Here is a 13,641-nt window from a genome sequence, read left to right as displayed (position 1 = left end):
GGGGGCATGCAGCAAAGGGCTAGGGTTGGAATTGAACCTGCAGCTGCTGCAGCAAGGACACAGCCTGTGTTCATGGAGCGCCTGCTCCACCAGGTAAGCTAGTGGGCGCCCGATACCCAAGTTGTTTTGGCCAGTTTTGCAAAATGACAGGAGGTCAGGGGTCAGTCAGCAGCGCTGCACATGTGCGCACAAGCATCTCCAGGACTTGAGGACATTTGGGGGCTTAGCCTGGACCTCTGCCAAGGGATCCTATCCTGGCACGTCCCTATGATATACAAGCTCTGTTCTGATGCATTGTTGTGCACTCTGGCACCTGCACATGTTCTCCAAACACCGTGTGGCAACTCCGCGCTGCCAGCTGCCGTGCACAGATTTTGCTCTGCCGCACACGATTCATTGTGTTTACCTTCTGATGGTAGCCAAGTGGCTTTTGAGGATCAAATAGAAGGGGTCGGGCATCACAGAAGCAGACAGACGACAAGATGGAGCTGATAATGTTGGTGTCTGAATTAGTGTTGTCACGGTACCAAAATTGGGACCCACGGTACGATACCAGTGAAAGTATCATGGTTCTGAGTAGTATCACGATACCACAGCAAAAATGAGGCAGATGTGCCTTTTGTCATTTATAAAAAGATAAATCACTTTTAATAAAGTAAAATACAATACTCGTATATAATAGTAAAATGCTCGCACGTAGAGCTCTGTGGAAAACAAATCACTGTAGCATATATAAACAAATCTAACCTACAAGTAAAAAGAAATAAATAATAACTTTCACTGCTCAAAGATGCTCAGTAGCTCAGCTAATACCTGACATGTCACTGGATACAAACCACTGCAGCAGCATATTGAGTGCCAGGTGGCCAGTGCGCACCGTTATTGGACGGCGCATGGACACTCACCCTCTTGTGATCGGACTTTGAACTTATCCCACAGTAGTGGTACCATGAGGTACCGTTATACTACAGTACTCCAACATTATGGGATCATATGTACCGTGGTGTTTAAATACTGCGGTCTACCGCTGGTACCAGTATACCGTGCAACACTAGTCTGAATACTCGGAGTTGTGCGACACAGCACTCGCAACTTATGAGGACAACCAGAAGAAAAACTGGGCAAAAACCACCAAATATGGAGAAATCTTTGGTGTTAACATGTCATCAACTAAAATGTCCATCAGCATCTGTGGCCAGGTGCCTCTTCTGGTAAAGTTCGCCAAACCTCAACAGCAGCAGCTAGTCTGGAGTCAAGCTAGGCTAACTATGTACTCCAAATCCAAAAGAGGAAAAATCTTTAACTTTGCTTGGACAGATTTGTTTGCTTTCACCGCTAATGCTGCACAGTTAAAGCACAAATACTCATAAACAGCATCCTTTGGGCAAAAACATATGAATGCTCATTTACACCTATTAGTAGCTGCTCATTTAGACTGTGTAGTGTTACCTTCATTATAAGGCTCAAATATGTTTTGCAGCTGCAGACAGACTAAGCAAAAAGTCAACACCTGTCTCTCAATCAAACTTCATCCAAGTCACATCTCAGAAACTCATATCGTCTCTGTCAGTCATCTCCGTCTGTGGTGCTAAAACTCTGATCCATACTTCATCACCTCCTTCCGTGACAACTGTACATCCACAGTCGAGCACTACTGATATGAAACATCGACCTAAAACAGACTCAAATTCTTCCTGACAAACGTTCTAAATCCAGGACATGTCTCAAAGCTAATCTGAGAAAGCAAAGTTTACAGTCTAATGATGGTTGGATGAAGTTTTTCCAGGCTTTGTCAGACAAAACATCAGACGCACTTCTCTTGTTCCCCATGAATAACTCAGATTTAAAGATATTCAGCACAAATAGAGTCTTGGCAGCGTCAGTATAAAAAGATCAGTATCAGCAGCATCAACCTGTTATTAGTTTAATCATTTCCTCTCTGAGCTTGTTCTTGTCGTCTGCCCACACAGTCGTCTCTAGTCTACCTGCTGGAACACTGACGTTTCTCTGCAGAGTATTTCAGTGCCCTCGCAGGGTCAAACACTCTGCTACATGCCACGTTTATTCAATCCACCCAATGAGGCCGCTACATTATGTTGGAAAGATGGCTCTCTGTACATGGCTGCATCTGTACACATTGTGTGTATGTGTGTGTGTGTGTGTGTGTGTGCAGGTGGTGGAGGTAAATGGCCTGGCTGAGCCTGCGCCGAGACAGCGCGGGAAGCCTTTTGCGTTGTTCCCTAACTGGGTTAGTTTATCTTATTTAGCGGCGGGGCAAGAAAAGGCCGCAGCTGTTCATTCGCTTTGCCAGCCTCAACAGATTGGATTCCTGCAGCTCCAGCTCGCCTTTCCAGCACCCGGCCGCGGATAAGCAGGGCTCCCCTTCTGCTCGCCGCCGCACCGGCACCGTAAATCATCCCTCGTCAGCTGCCTGGCTCGTGGGATGGAGTAATCTCTTCTCCTCGGGCTCCTTATGAAAAGTGACTTGTTATCCACATGGCCTGAGGGGCATTTAGAGGACCTTCGGGGCTGGGAAACAGCCCACAGGGGACGGGAGGAGATACGAGTCTGACCGATAGAAGTTCCTGAAGGCCGATACCAACTTGGCTCACAGTGAGGCCTGACAGTTTGCACATCCAGGATCTTTCTGACAGGATTTCCTGCCTAGTCGCCAGAAGAAAATGTTGGCATCGTACATTTCTGCAAACCAGGTTGCATATGGATATTCCATGGACATCTAAACGCTTCTAAAGTGATGGAGTATATCAGCTGACTTTGTCATCAGGAGGTGGAGGGGATGGTGGATGGCGTGACAAAACCGAACCCATCGATGTGTTTCCATCAGCTTTTTAAGCACCAAACGTGGGTGTTCAGGAGCAACCCACTTTATGTTTCCAGTGGGGATAGTGGCACAGAAAGCGGTTGTTTCTTTACTGAGACGTTGCTGCTTTTCCAGCAGAGACCGCACCACCAAAATCAACATCTTCTCATCTAAACTTATCAAATATCGCTACTTGGTCAGTGGACTTTCACGTCTACATATGACACGCTAAGTATCCTCCTGTGCCGTGTCAATTTACGCTTGTTACATGCAGTGTGTCTTCAGTTTTCACAGGAAACGTACAGTTTCTGCTTGTTGGATGCAAACAGTCTTTCTCAAAATAAACTTAAAACGTTGATAAAACACCTCATATTAACTTTTATTTCCCTGAGCAACAAAAGCACGAGGTTAGGTTCAGAAAAAAAACATCATTCCATCAGCATTATAAACTGACTCACCTTTCGTGCAGTATGATTGGCCATTACTGATGTGAAAGGTGGTGTTTTGGTGGTATTTGACAACCGTGGAATGAGAACAAGCTGCCACAACCGGGTGTTTTAAGCCGAAACATGATCTTTTCCGAACCATGACCCAGTGGTGTTTGTGCCTAAACATAAGCACTTCTTTATTAAGAATATTTTACTTTATTTTTGAGATCTTTGCACAAACAACACAACTACAGAATGTTGACCACAGTCTTGTTGAAACATAAAGTTTCATCAGATCTGCTGCGTGGTAATGTTCAAATGAACGTACGCGTGGTTTGTAGAAAATTAAATGTCAACATTTTTCTTCTGCCTGAGGTTTTAAAAGCCTCTGAAACCGCCGTCCTGGAAGAGAGATCCCTCCTCCGTTTCTACCATTTGTTTTACCCTTTAAAGGGTTTTTAGGGGGAGTTTTTCCTCATCAACCGCAACGGTCAAAGGACAGAGGGATGTCGTATGCTGTGAAACCCTCTGAGGCTCATTGTGATTTGCGATATTGGGCTTTATAAATAAAACTGAATTGAATTAAAACAGCACTCTGATATTCATGGGTCTCTAAAACCGCCTGAAAGCAGACTGTTAAAATTCTTTCCTTGGAGCTCTGCAAAGCTGCATTATCAGTATTTCTTACATTAACAATGAGTTTAAAAGGCTGAAATCTGAAAGGCGGTCCTCGCAGTTCAACTGCCAGAAAGCTGGAAGAAAATATTCTCACTTTGCTAAAGAAATATTTCACAGCTGATAAAACTGCTCTGTGTCTGCAGCAGAGACACAAACACTTGTGACATTGGTGCAACATGACCAGAGAGAACAGAGAAAATGAACTGTGGCATTCGCTTTGGCTCAAGAAAACCTGCAACTACCAGAATGAGCTGCACCCAAACGCCCCCACTGGTCGGTGACATACTGTGAGCTTGGTGATTTGACTCGATGGCGGCTGGCTGATAACAATCAATTTCATATGAATGGTATGATAAAACATTTCTGGAAACATGTGGGGTGAGAAACAGGAAACTCAGGAACAGAGTCTCGGTTTAAAGTTCCAGGAAAAATTAAAGTTCATGCAAGACACAGAAGTCATACGCCCCAGCTGTCATCAGCAGACTATTCCTCATCGGTCACACACCAATCACAGCCTGCTCTCACAACAAGGCGGTCCATTTAAATCTGACTTCCTGTTCCTGCAACACCAATGCTACCACACAGAGTTTCAAGGCTTCACCTCCACCTTTCTCCTGCAGAGTCCTAACACGGCTCAACAGCCAGTTTTCATTCCAGAGTCTTCAATACAGCTTCTTGGTCACTGATTTCAGCATCACACACCACTGAGAAAAGCCCCACCCTTTGGAGGCGGTATGACAGCGTCTGTTTGAAAGACTGCTGGGAAACAACGTAACAGGAGCTGGAATCAGGAGAGGAAGTGTATGGGCACATAGCATATGAGCATAATCACTTTGTTAGAGATGCTGTTGCCTATTTTACAAAAAAAAGACAGACATGGGTTTCCGCCGATTCAGCTTGTGAATCGGCGGCGGAGCTTGTCAGTGAGAGAGATCACTCTGATTGGCTGTTCAGGTTTTATTTCCTCGCCCCTGTAGCGAGTGAATCTGCCTGTAGTGAAACCGGGGCTAACCGGTGCTTCCTCCTCAGGCTCCACTTCACTCAGCTGCCCCACAGACCCGCTGCTTCTTCCCACTTTAACCTGAATAACAAAACCGAGCTAGCTGGGAGCGGCTAGCGGAGCGTTAGCCGCAGCATGACCGGAGGGAAGCACAGCCAGTTAGCCTCCGCTAGTCTCTGAGCTAGCCCCGGCTCTCCGTTTGGATCCAACCGGAGCACCGAGCCCTGGTTTGTTATTCAGGTTAAAGTGGGAAGAAGCAGCGGGTTTATCGGGCAGCTGAGTGAAGTGGAGCCTGCGGAGGAAACACCGGGACCGTCTGGATGTAATAGTCCGTGGAGGTGCTGCGGTGCTCGGCTGCACAGATAGGAAACCCCTCGGCTGACAGGATGTACCACTCTCTCACTCCGCTCTCTCTCACGCAGGCGCAGAACGTACGTGCTACTTGGCCGTCGGATGTAGTCCATGTAGTGTGTTCAAATGCAACTGACACAGGGCGACGTAGCAGTTGGCTTTCATCGCAGCTAGTTGTCGGTTTGGTGTGTCAGGACCTTAAGAGCCCATTCTCCATCCAACACATTGTTGAGGGGCCCACTCTCTCTATGTGCCCCTGCACCTCATGGACCCCAGTGAAACTACACTACCTGTTCTGTGTAATAGAAAAGACACATTTTATGTAACAAGCGTAAACTGACACGGTGTCCCAGAACGTCAACAACTGAAGCACCCAGGGACCTAGCGCGTCATATGAAGATGTAAGAGTCCGCTGCAAAGTATCCCTTTAACAGCAAACGTAAGACTCAGATATAATAATCAGCACAAGTTGTCAAAATCATCAGAACTAAAACCAAACAGAGGACAAGGTGATAAGACACACTGTAGCTTTTCACTTAAACCCGAAGCAACTGGACGGAGGCGTGGTCAGGGATCTGGGTGAGATGTTTGAGCTGTGTGTATTTATCGAGTTCCATCAAAGACAAATTTCCGCCATGTTTGCTTCTAACAGCAGCTCGATATCATCTCAGCACGTCTGTAAACTGATTCATCAGCCTGCATCAGCCTCTTGAGCTCTGACAACCTGGTATTTGTCTGATTGTCCTAATGATTTTACCTTCTTCTTTTCTGGAAAGAGATGTTTTCGTGTGCCGCCTGAGAGCATCCGTCAGATCAGGACCGGACCTCACTGACAGCTTGATATCTGATATTTAATTAAAGGCCAGGATTGATTGGAGGCTCCTGCTCCTGGTGCTGACCTTCACTCAGACAAACTGACGTTCCTCGACCACTGGCTTTTTCTCTCCAGTCGCAACTCGCAGACCCTGCAGCAGCTGTTTCCACTGATTCCTGCACATTCACAGAGAGCGGGGGGGCGGGACTAATTAGAGAAACCAGCTGCTGTTGTGATTGGATGAGATGGAAACCTGCAGACTCTTGAACTTGCAGGATGCACACGAGCACAGCAAGCGGGACAGAGGTCGGAGCAGGTTGACTGAAGCTCCACGTTTTCGTCTGTATCAGCTCTTTTACAGAGCAACCCCCCCCCCACCACCACCACCATCCTGCTGCGAGACACCCACGGCCTGCCACTGATCCTCTACAGGGAGCAGAAGAGAGGAAGGGACAAACAAACAGGGATATGTCACCGGCGATAAAGCCACGCGGCTGGACGAGGCAGATGCTCGGGCAGGGGTTTCGGGGCCGAGGTTGGAACACTGTCACATCTGATCTGGGCGTCGCGTCGCGCTGCCAAGTCAGTCAGAGTCAGACTGTCAGTTGGTTCAGGGGAACAACGAAGGCTCTGAACGCAGCCAGCCAACCACAGATCAGCCACGAGGAGGAGGAGGAGGGGGAGGGAAGCAGCTCAGGCTTTACACTCTGGGTTTAAATCAAAACCCATCACAGTGTAGTTCGAGCTGGGAGGCAATTTCGTTTTATTTTGAATCCTTGTACATCGTCGTTGTGAAAACTAGCCCTCAAATGCACTGTCAGAATAATGTTGGAGGCCCATGTGGCCCACTTGACAGAATCAAAACAGTTTCCTTTGTTCTTAAAAGAATCTTTATTCTGCTGGTTTCACCTCAGGAGGCTCCGGGAAGAACCTCAGAGGTCATGTGGGATTAATACAATTAAAAAGAACATGTCTGTTACACAAAATGATGTTTCAATTTCAGATCATTGCTTGCCTCTCGTGTCATCTCTTTGGGCCCAAAACTCCTTGTGACAGAGGAAAATGAATCTTTGGTTAACCCTTTAAAACCTGAGCAAGTTTGCCTGATTGCTTTGAAGAACATAAGAGAAGGGTAATGAGCAAGTTTACAAGAAATGACCCAAAAATGAGCAAGAAAATAGTAAAAGATACAAAAGTATTCCTGAAAAATAGCAAAAAAAAAAGATAGATAAAAAATAAAAACAAACAAGAAAGGAAATGACCTGAAATAGATAAATAAATGTATAGTCTTTGTCAGCCTACATGTTGGGTTTCAAAGCATCCATATATCCCACATCCTCTCTGCTCTAGTCCATCTATGTCTTGCGCCAGTCGCCCATTTCTCATCAGGTTGCCCTGCTCCCTCAACACCTGATGATGACACCTTGTGATTTCACTCATCCTGATGAAGCAGCATTGAGAAGCTTTCCTAAGGGTCCAGACTGGATCCATCCTGGACATCATATGCTTGCTTTATGCACATATATGTTTATTATTATTGCAACAATCTGAAACAATGGCTGCGGTTACATGATGCTTCTCATGTGGAATGAAATAAATCTGAATGAAATCATTTGAAGTCTTTCCAGGTAGTTTACATGGGAAATGTTCATTCCCAATGAGGGTTTACACGGAGATCAGTTTAATCGCCTTTATCCGGGTCCATGCAAGGTTTGGGGCAGGAAGGTTTCTGATTGGATAGGGGGCGGGGCGGATGTTACGTGTTTACCGGAAGAAAACACTGTAGTCCTCGCTCCGGATAACAAGATGCTTGACGACGCCGTTCTTAGTGCCTTTTTCAAGCTTGTTCCGCTAATGCTTCGTCTGTTGAGGATGAGAAGGGAGGTAGAAGACCGCTCAGGACCATCTCTTGTTTTTAGAAGCTGCCATCTTGTTGCGTGTGCGCTGTATACGTCATCGCGCCAGAAGGGCAAGGAAACGAGCATGTGCAGAAAGCAACCTAAAGAGGAATGAGTGTATACAAGTGCGAGAAACTCTTTCATTCAGAATTAGAAACGGAATATTCCAGCCCCTTACATCGGATTGAATTTTCAATCGCATTGGCCATTTTCATTCTGAATTAGGTGTTTACAAGATCACTTTTAATAGGAATGAACTTTGATTCTGAATGAAAAGGGACTTAAACTGTCCATGAAAACGCACTCACTGACAAACACTGTCCAGAATATTCTTAAGAATAACCTCAAAGGAAAAAGAAATATGCTGAAAGCACAGCATGGCAAACTCAAGACCAACAAACAACAGATGGACATTCGTTAGCTCATATTCCATGACCACTTATCCTGCTGGGGGTCATGGGGGCTGGAGCCTATTCCAGCTGACACTGGGTGAGAGGCAGGGTTCACCAGACAATCATTCACACTCACACCTACGGACACCTACATTAACCTGCATGTCTTTGGACTGTGGGAGGAAGCCGGAGCACCCAGGGGAGGCCCACACTGACACAGGTATCCGCACAGATTGGCTCATCAATCCCTGGATTTGAACCAGGAACCGTCTTGCAGTGAAGCAACAATGCTGACCACAGCACCACCATCAATAACACTAACACAATGTAGTGTCTTGTGTCTGTAGTGTTTACACTTGTGGAGGATAACTTTACACATCCTGTGTTTTCTTTAAGCAGCTCCACGTACTCCAGTGGTAACTCATCTACACTAAATGCAAATAACTTTGGTCTCGCTGAGAGGACCATCTGGCAAAGCTGTTCAAAAGACGCCTTTCTTTATCCGTTTTCTGCTCATGGAGGTTTGTTTCCACTCGCCATCAACAACATTACTGCTGCATCACTTCCCGATTTCCCACACTACAGGGTGGGCGAGTCAATAACTACAGAAGGTATTTGCGTTAACTGCGCGTCAGAAAAATTAGCGCGTTAAAGGGAATTTGCTTGAACTCCTTATTAACGTGTTACCTTTGACAGGCCTAATATAAATATATAATAATAAGGTGTTGATGTGGAGTAAATTCACAGAGAAGGAGGAAGGAGCTCTGCTCAGTCTTTGAGGAGCTGCACATGATGTATATTTACAGGAAGAACTTACGCTGCAACACTAACCTCATTACAAAAAAGCTGTTTCTGAAATTTAAAAATTTAAAGAGAAACGGTTTGAAAACATTCTGACAGTGACTAAATTTTGGACATATGTGCAAATAAAACAGAAGTTTGGCCCCGAACCATCTGTAACATCTCATTTATCTCGGAGCCAGAGATCTTTAGTTGCACAGCTGAGAGCCGGCCATCGAGGCCATTCAACAATATTCAGGAGGAGAGCAGAATGTGGGAGCTCTGTGATTTGGGTGAAGAGAAGTGAGTCCCATTTTCTTTAATACGGCACAAACTATGATGACTTATGAGAGTTAACGCTCCATGAAATGACTTGTTTAAACCCCGACATGTTCTGGTGCTCAGGTGACCAAAAGCTGAAACAGCTGTTTAAGTTTGATGTTTAAATTCACAGATTTTGTTGTGAACACCTGGAAGAGAAGGCAGGAAAGTTTGTGTGATTCGTAGATATTTCAATTATTTCAGCGCTTCGTGAATGATCCATGAACTCAGTCGGACACAGTGATGATCTGATTACGTACGATGCTTTTGCTGCTTCGTACCATTTTCCTTCATTTTGCTTTTGTCTGAAAATATGTACGCTGGATTCTGGTCCCGGCTTATTGTGATTTTTATGGTGTCTTGTGAGCCCATGCAGATTGGGCATATTTCTATGCAATGACACAATAATAAAAACTCGTTCTTTTTCCGGGTATTTTTCTTGTCACATTTTACTATCTCCTCACCAAGTTGCCCATTTGCCTTTGTTTCCACACGCTCAAAAGAAATCAAACCAATCTGCTCTAAACTGCTCACCAGTCATGTCCGCTGTGGCTACGACCTGCGACCAGGAGTCACAACTTATCAAGAGCACTTTTGATCCAGTGAAGTCAAATAAGTGAGTTCCTCGACTGAAAAATTAAAATCATGTGGCGCTAAAGAAAGATGATGTAACAAATCTACAGGGTCATGAGATTAATAAAGGAACAAAGAAGGAAACACTTCTGTTACACAGAATATTAATCTTTCTGACATTTCCTTCTTGTTCTCGATCAGGACTGAGCACTTCGACCTCCACAGGCGTCTAAAACTCCATAAAATGAAAGAATCTGAGAAAGAAAATCACTCCTTGGTTTAGATTTACTCGCTCAGAGCTCACATTCACACTGAGGCGTCACCTATGATTTGAACTTCTCAATCCAACAACTTCATCTCAAGCAGCTGGTTCTTCATCTATATTCTGTGAAATATGTTCTCAGTAAGAGCAACAGGACCCTCTGATCCGTCTGGTCAGAGCCAGATGTTGCAGGATAAATCCCACTCATGTTTCGATGCTTTAGTTTAACGACCCCCAGCTCGTCCTCAGGCTGAGAAAATTTCCATGTTCTGAATCCACAAACATAATTCTTCATACCTGAAACACTGACACATATCAGTCGACAGTGATCGACTTTCAAAGGCGCAAAAAATTGTAAACAATCTGTGTGCATGAGAGGAAAAACACATCTAGTGTTTTTATGTATGGAATCATTATTTCACCCAGACGTCACTGATTATATTTGAACACGCAGCAGGTTAAACTCCAAACAGCTCCTCAAACCAATCAGCTTTCTCCTCTGATAAAATGTGTCAATATCAGCTCAGATTTCTCTTTTTATTTCCATTCTTTGTTCATAATTACTCCCAGTCCGCAGCAGCATGTTTGTATCCGGTCTCACTATTTGGCATCGCCTCATTTATTTGTTGTGTTTTGTGTTCTCCATAATCCTGTATCACTGTTCTCTGCTGTTTCCATGTGCGAGCGCAGATTTTGTCCTGAGGGACAGTAAAGTATCCGTCCATCTGTCCATCCATTCATCCCTCTATCCATTCTCTACAATTCTACACAGATTTTCTGAAGTGGATCATTTCTTCTCTCAGTGTGCAGCAGCGTTTAGCTCCAGTGAAGCTCTGTACACTCTAAAAAATGATTCATGGGCTCAGTTTTTACAGCATGAACAGTATTTTTTATATTACTATTATTATTGTTATTTGCATTCAGATTTGATATAATAATTGTTTATAGTATTTCCTTTCTATGCACATGCTTCTAATTACTCTAGATATTTTTATATACATTTATATTTTATATTCTTGGTTATGCACCAATACACTAAGCCAAATTGCTTGTATGTGAAAACCTACTTGGCAATAAAACTGATTCTGATGAAAAATTACATTTGTTACATTAACATGTTTTGTAGTCAGTTTAAAATGTATTTTAATAGGGTGGTCAAAAGCGTCAAAACATTTTTTGACATTTTTGAGTAGGATGGAATTAAAATAAACAAGTTAGAATGTCTTAAATAAATTAGTTTGACCACTAAATGTCAACACAAGATATGAATGAAAATTAAATTGGTTCAACTTAATTCAGTTTCTAGAGGTCAGAGTAAATCATCTCACTAAGTCTGTCAGGTTATAAAGGACCCAATGCATTTGCTCAATAATGCAGAGTTGGAACAGCTTAAAAAGATGCTGTGTACTTAATTATTTGAACCACTGGATTTTTTTTTAGAGTGTGCAGTTTGTGCACAAGACTCTGCTCAGACTCCCACTCTCCCATATTCACTCTTGACACACTGTTCAGCACATTCTCAGTTGGTACTGAAGTTCAGAGTCTCTCAGAACTCTAAAAAACTCATTTCATCACTTTGAAAAAAATAATCCACTGGTTCAACTTTAAAAAAAAATGAAGGTAACAATTTGCATGTTTTTTTTTATTAGTTCCAACTCTGCATTATTGAGTAAATCCTAGGAGTCTTTTCTAATCTGACAAACTGAATTAAATGTGTCCAAACAATATGATTTGCTTTCACCTAAAAAAATGAATTAAGTTGAACCAACTTAATATGTATCCAAAACTGTGTTGATATTTCATGGATTTTTTTTTTAGATATTCAAACTTTTTGTTTCAATGTAATTTTACTCAAAAATGTCAAAAATATTTTTGATTTTGACAAACTTCTCAAAATAGTTATAAACTAACTGAGTAAAACACTTTTATGTAACAAGCGTTTTTTAAATGCTGAAAACTAAAACAAACAAACAAACAAACAAACAAAAAACATTTCACCTCATGAATATTTTTTAGAGCGTACTCCTAGTTTGTCATCATTAGGTGTTGTGGCACACTCTAAAAAATAATCCAATGGTTCAATTTTTAAAAAGTATACATTTGCTTGTCTCTATTATAATCTGACAAACTCAATAAGTTTAAACCAAAAAAAAAAAAAAAAGAAAAAAGAAAGAAAATCCACTAACCCCATGATCATTTTTTGGAGTGTACTCCTGGTTTGTCATTATAAAGTGTTGCAGCACACTCAAAAATAATCCAAAGGTTTAAATTTAACAAGTACATAAATTATGGTAATATAAGCAGTTTAAGCTCTGACATTATTGAGTTAATCCTATGAATCTTTTATAATCTGACAAACTCAGTTATTTCAGGGAAACCAAGATGATTTGCTTTCACCTCAAAAAAGTTCATTAAGTTGAACAAACTTAATATTTGTCCAGAAAGTGTGTTGATGTTCAGTGGCCATTTCTTTAAAAAAAAATAACTAAGGTTTTTATTTTAATTCAGGCCTACTGAAAAAATATCAAAAATGTTTTGGATTTTGACCAACCTAACAAACGCATTTTTTTTATGCTGAAAACTAAAAAAGAAAAACCACTGACACCATGAATATTTTTTAGAGTGTACTGCCAGTTTGTCATCATTAAGTGTTGCAGCATATAAAACACTGCCTGACATGTTTCCATGATGGAGACGCAGTGTGACCATTAAAGTAGGAAGTGTATTCTTATGAGATGAATGGCTCTGCCTCCCCCCTCCTCTCTCACTCCCTCCCCCGCCCCCTCCCCCCCTCTCCTGGCTCAAACCAACAGGCCACCGCAGTGCTGCCACTGGCCGGGGCTGACGGTCTGAGCTGCAGAGCAGATCTGGAGTATTATTTCTCTTTACTTCCTCCTCTTACAAACCGGATGGCTGTATTCCAAACTGAAGGCGGCTGCGTGCCGCATCCAATCATCTCAGGGCGAACAGCAGCCTCTGAGTGGAATTAGTGCAAATTGGGGAGTTTATATGAAAAGCGCGTGCGGCTGTGAGCGTGCGATCAGTCGGTGGTGTCTCATTGAGTCTGCGCTCCTCTCAGAATCCCCTCCGATCCTCCCTGACTCCGCTTTCCTCCATCAACTCCTGCTGCGACTGAAAAAGTGACTTGACTGATATGGAAGGAAAATAGGTGATGAAGAGGAGCAGCTCGCCAACTGGCTGTTTGGTTGTTGTTTCACAGCCCGAACAGTCGGCGTTTGTCCCCTTTGTCATCGCTTCCCCTGGCAGAGTTGATTAACATTTCACTCACGTCTAATTCAAAGTTCAGGCTTATAGATGAGGGG

The 13,641-nt window shown here is 43.2% G+C and overlaps 2 protein-coding genes and 1 pseudogene across 4 annotated transcripts in view; 1 reads left to right on the top strand and 2 right to left on the bottom strand.

Moving 5' to 3' along the window:
* The window catches only part of LOC125881298 (nuclear protein localization protein 4 homolog), an 18,465-nt pseudogene extending 15,988 nt beyond the window's left edge, over positions 1-2,477 (top strand).
* The window catches only part of LOC125880644 (stonustoxin subunit beta-like), a 242,658-nt gene that overhangs the window by 159,719 nt on the left and 69,298 nt on the right, over positions 1-13,641 (bottom strand). The window lies entirely within an intron of this gene.
* Positions 1-13,641, bottom strand: part of LOC125880642 (neoverrucotoxin subunit alpha-like) — a 244,586-nt gene that overhangs the window by 191,032 nt on the left and 39,913 nt on the right. The window lies entirely within an intron of this gene.

This window comes from Epinephelus fuscoguttatus, linkage group LG20, assembly GCF_011397635.1.
Source record: "Epinephelus fuscoguttatus linkage group LG20, E.fuscoguttatus.final_Chr_v1".
Taxonomy (NCBI): domain Eukaryota; kingdom Metazoa; phylum Chordata; class Actinopteri; order Perciformes; family Serranidae; genus Epinephelus; species Epinephelus fuscoguttatus.
Note: the sequence above shows the minus strand (reverse complement) of the source record. Positions and strands in the feature narration are given on the sequence as shown.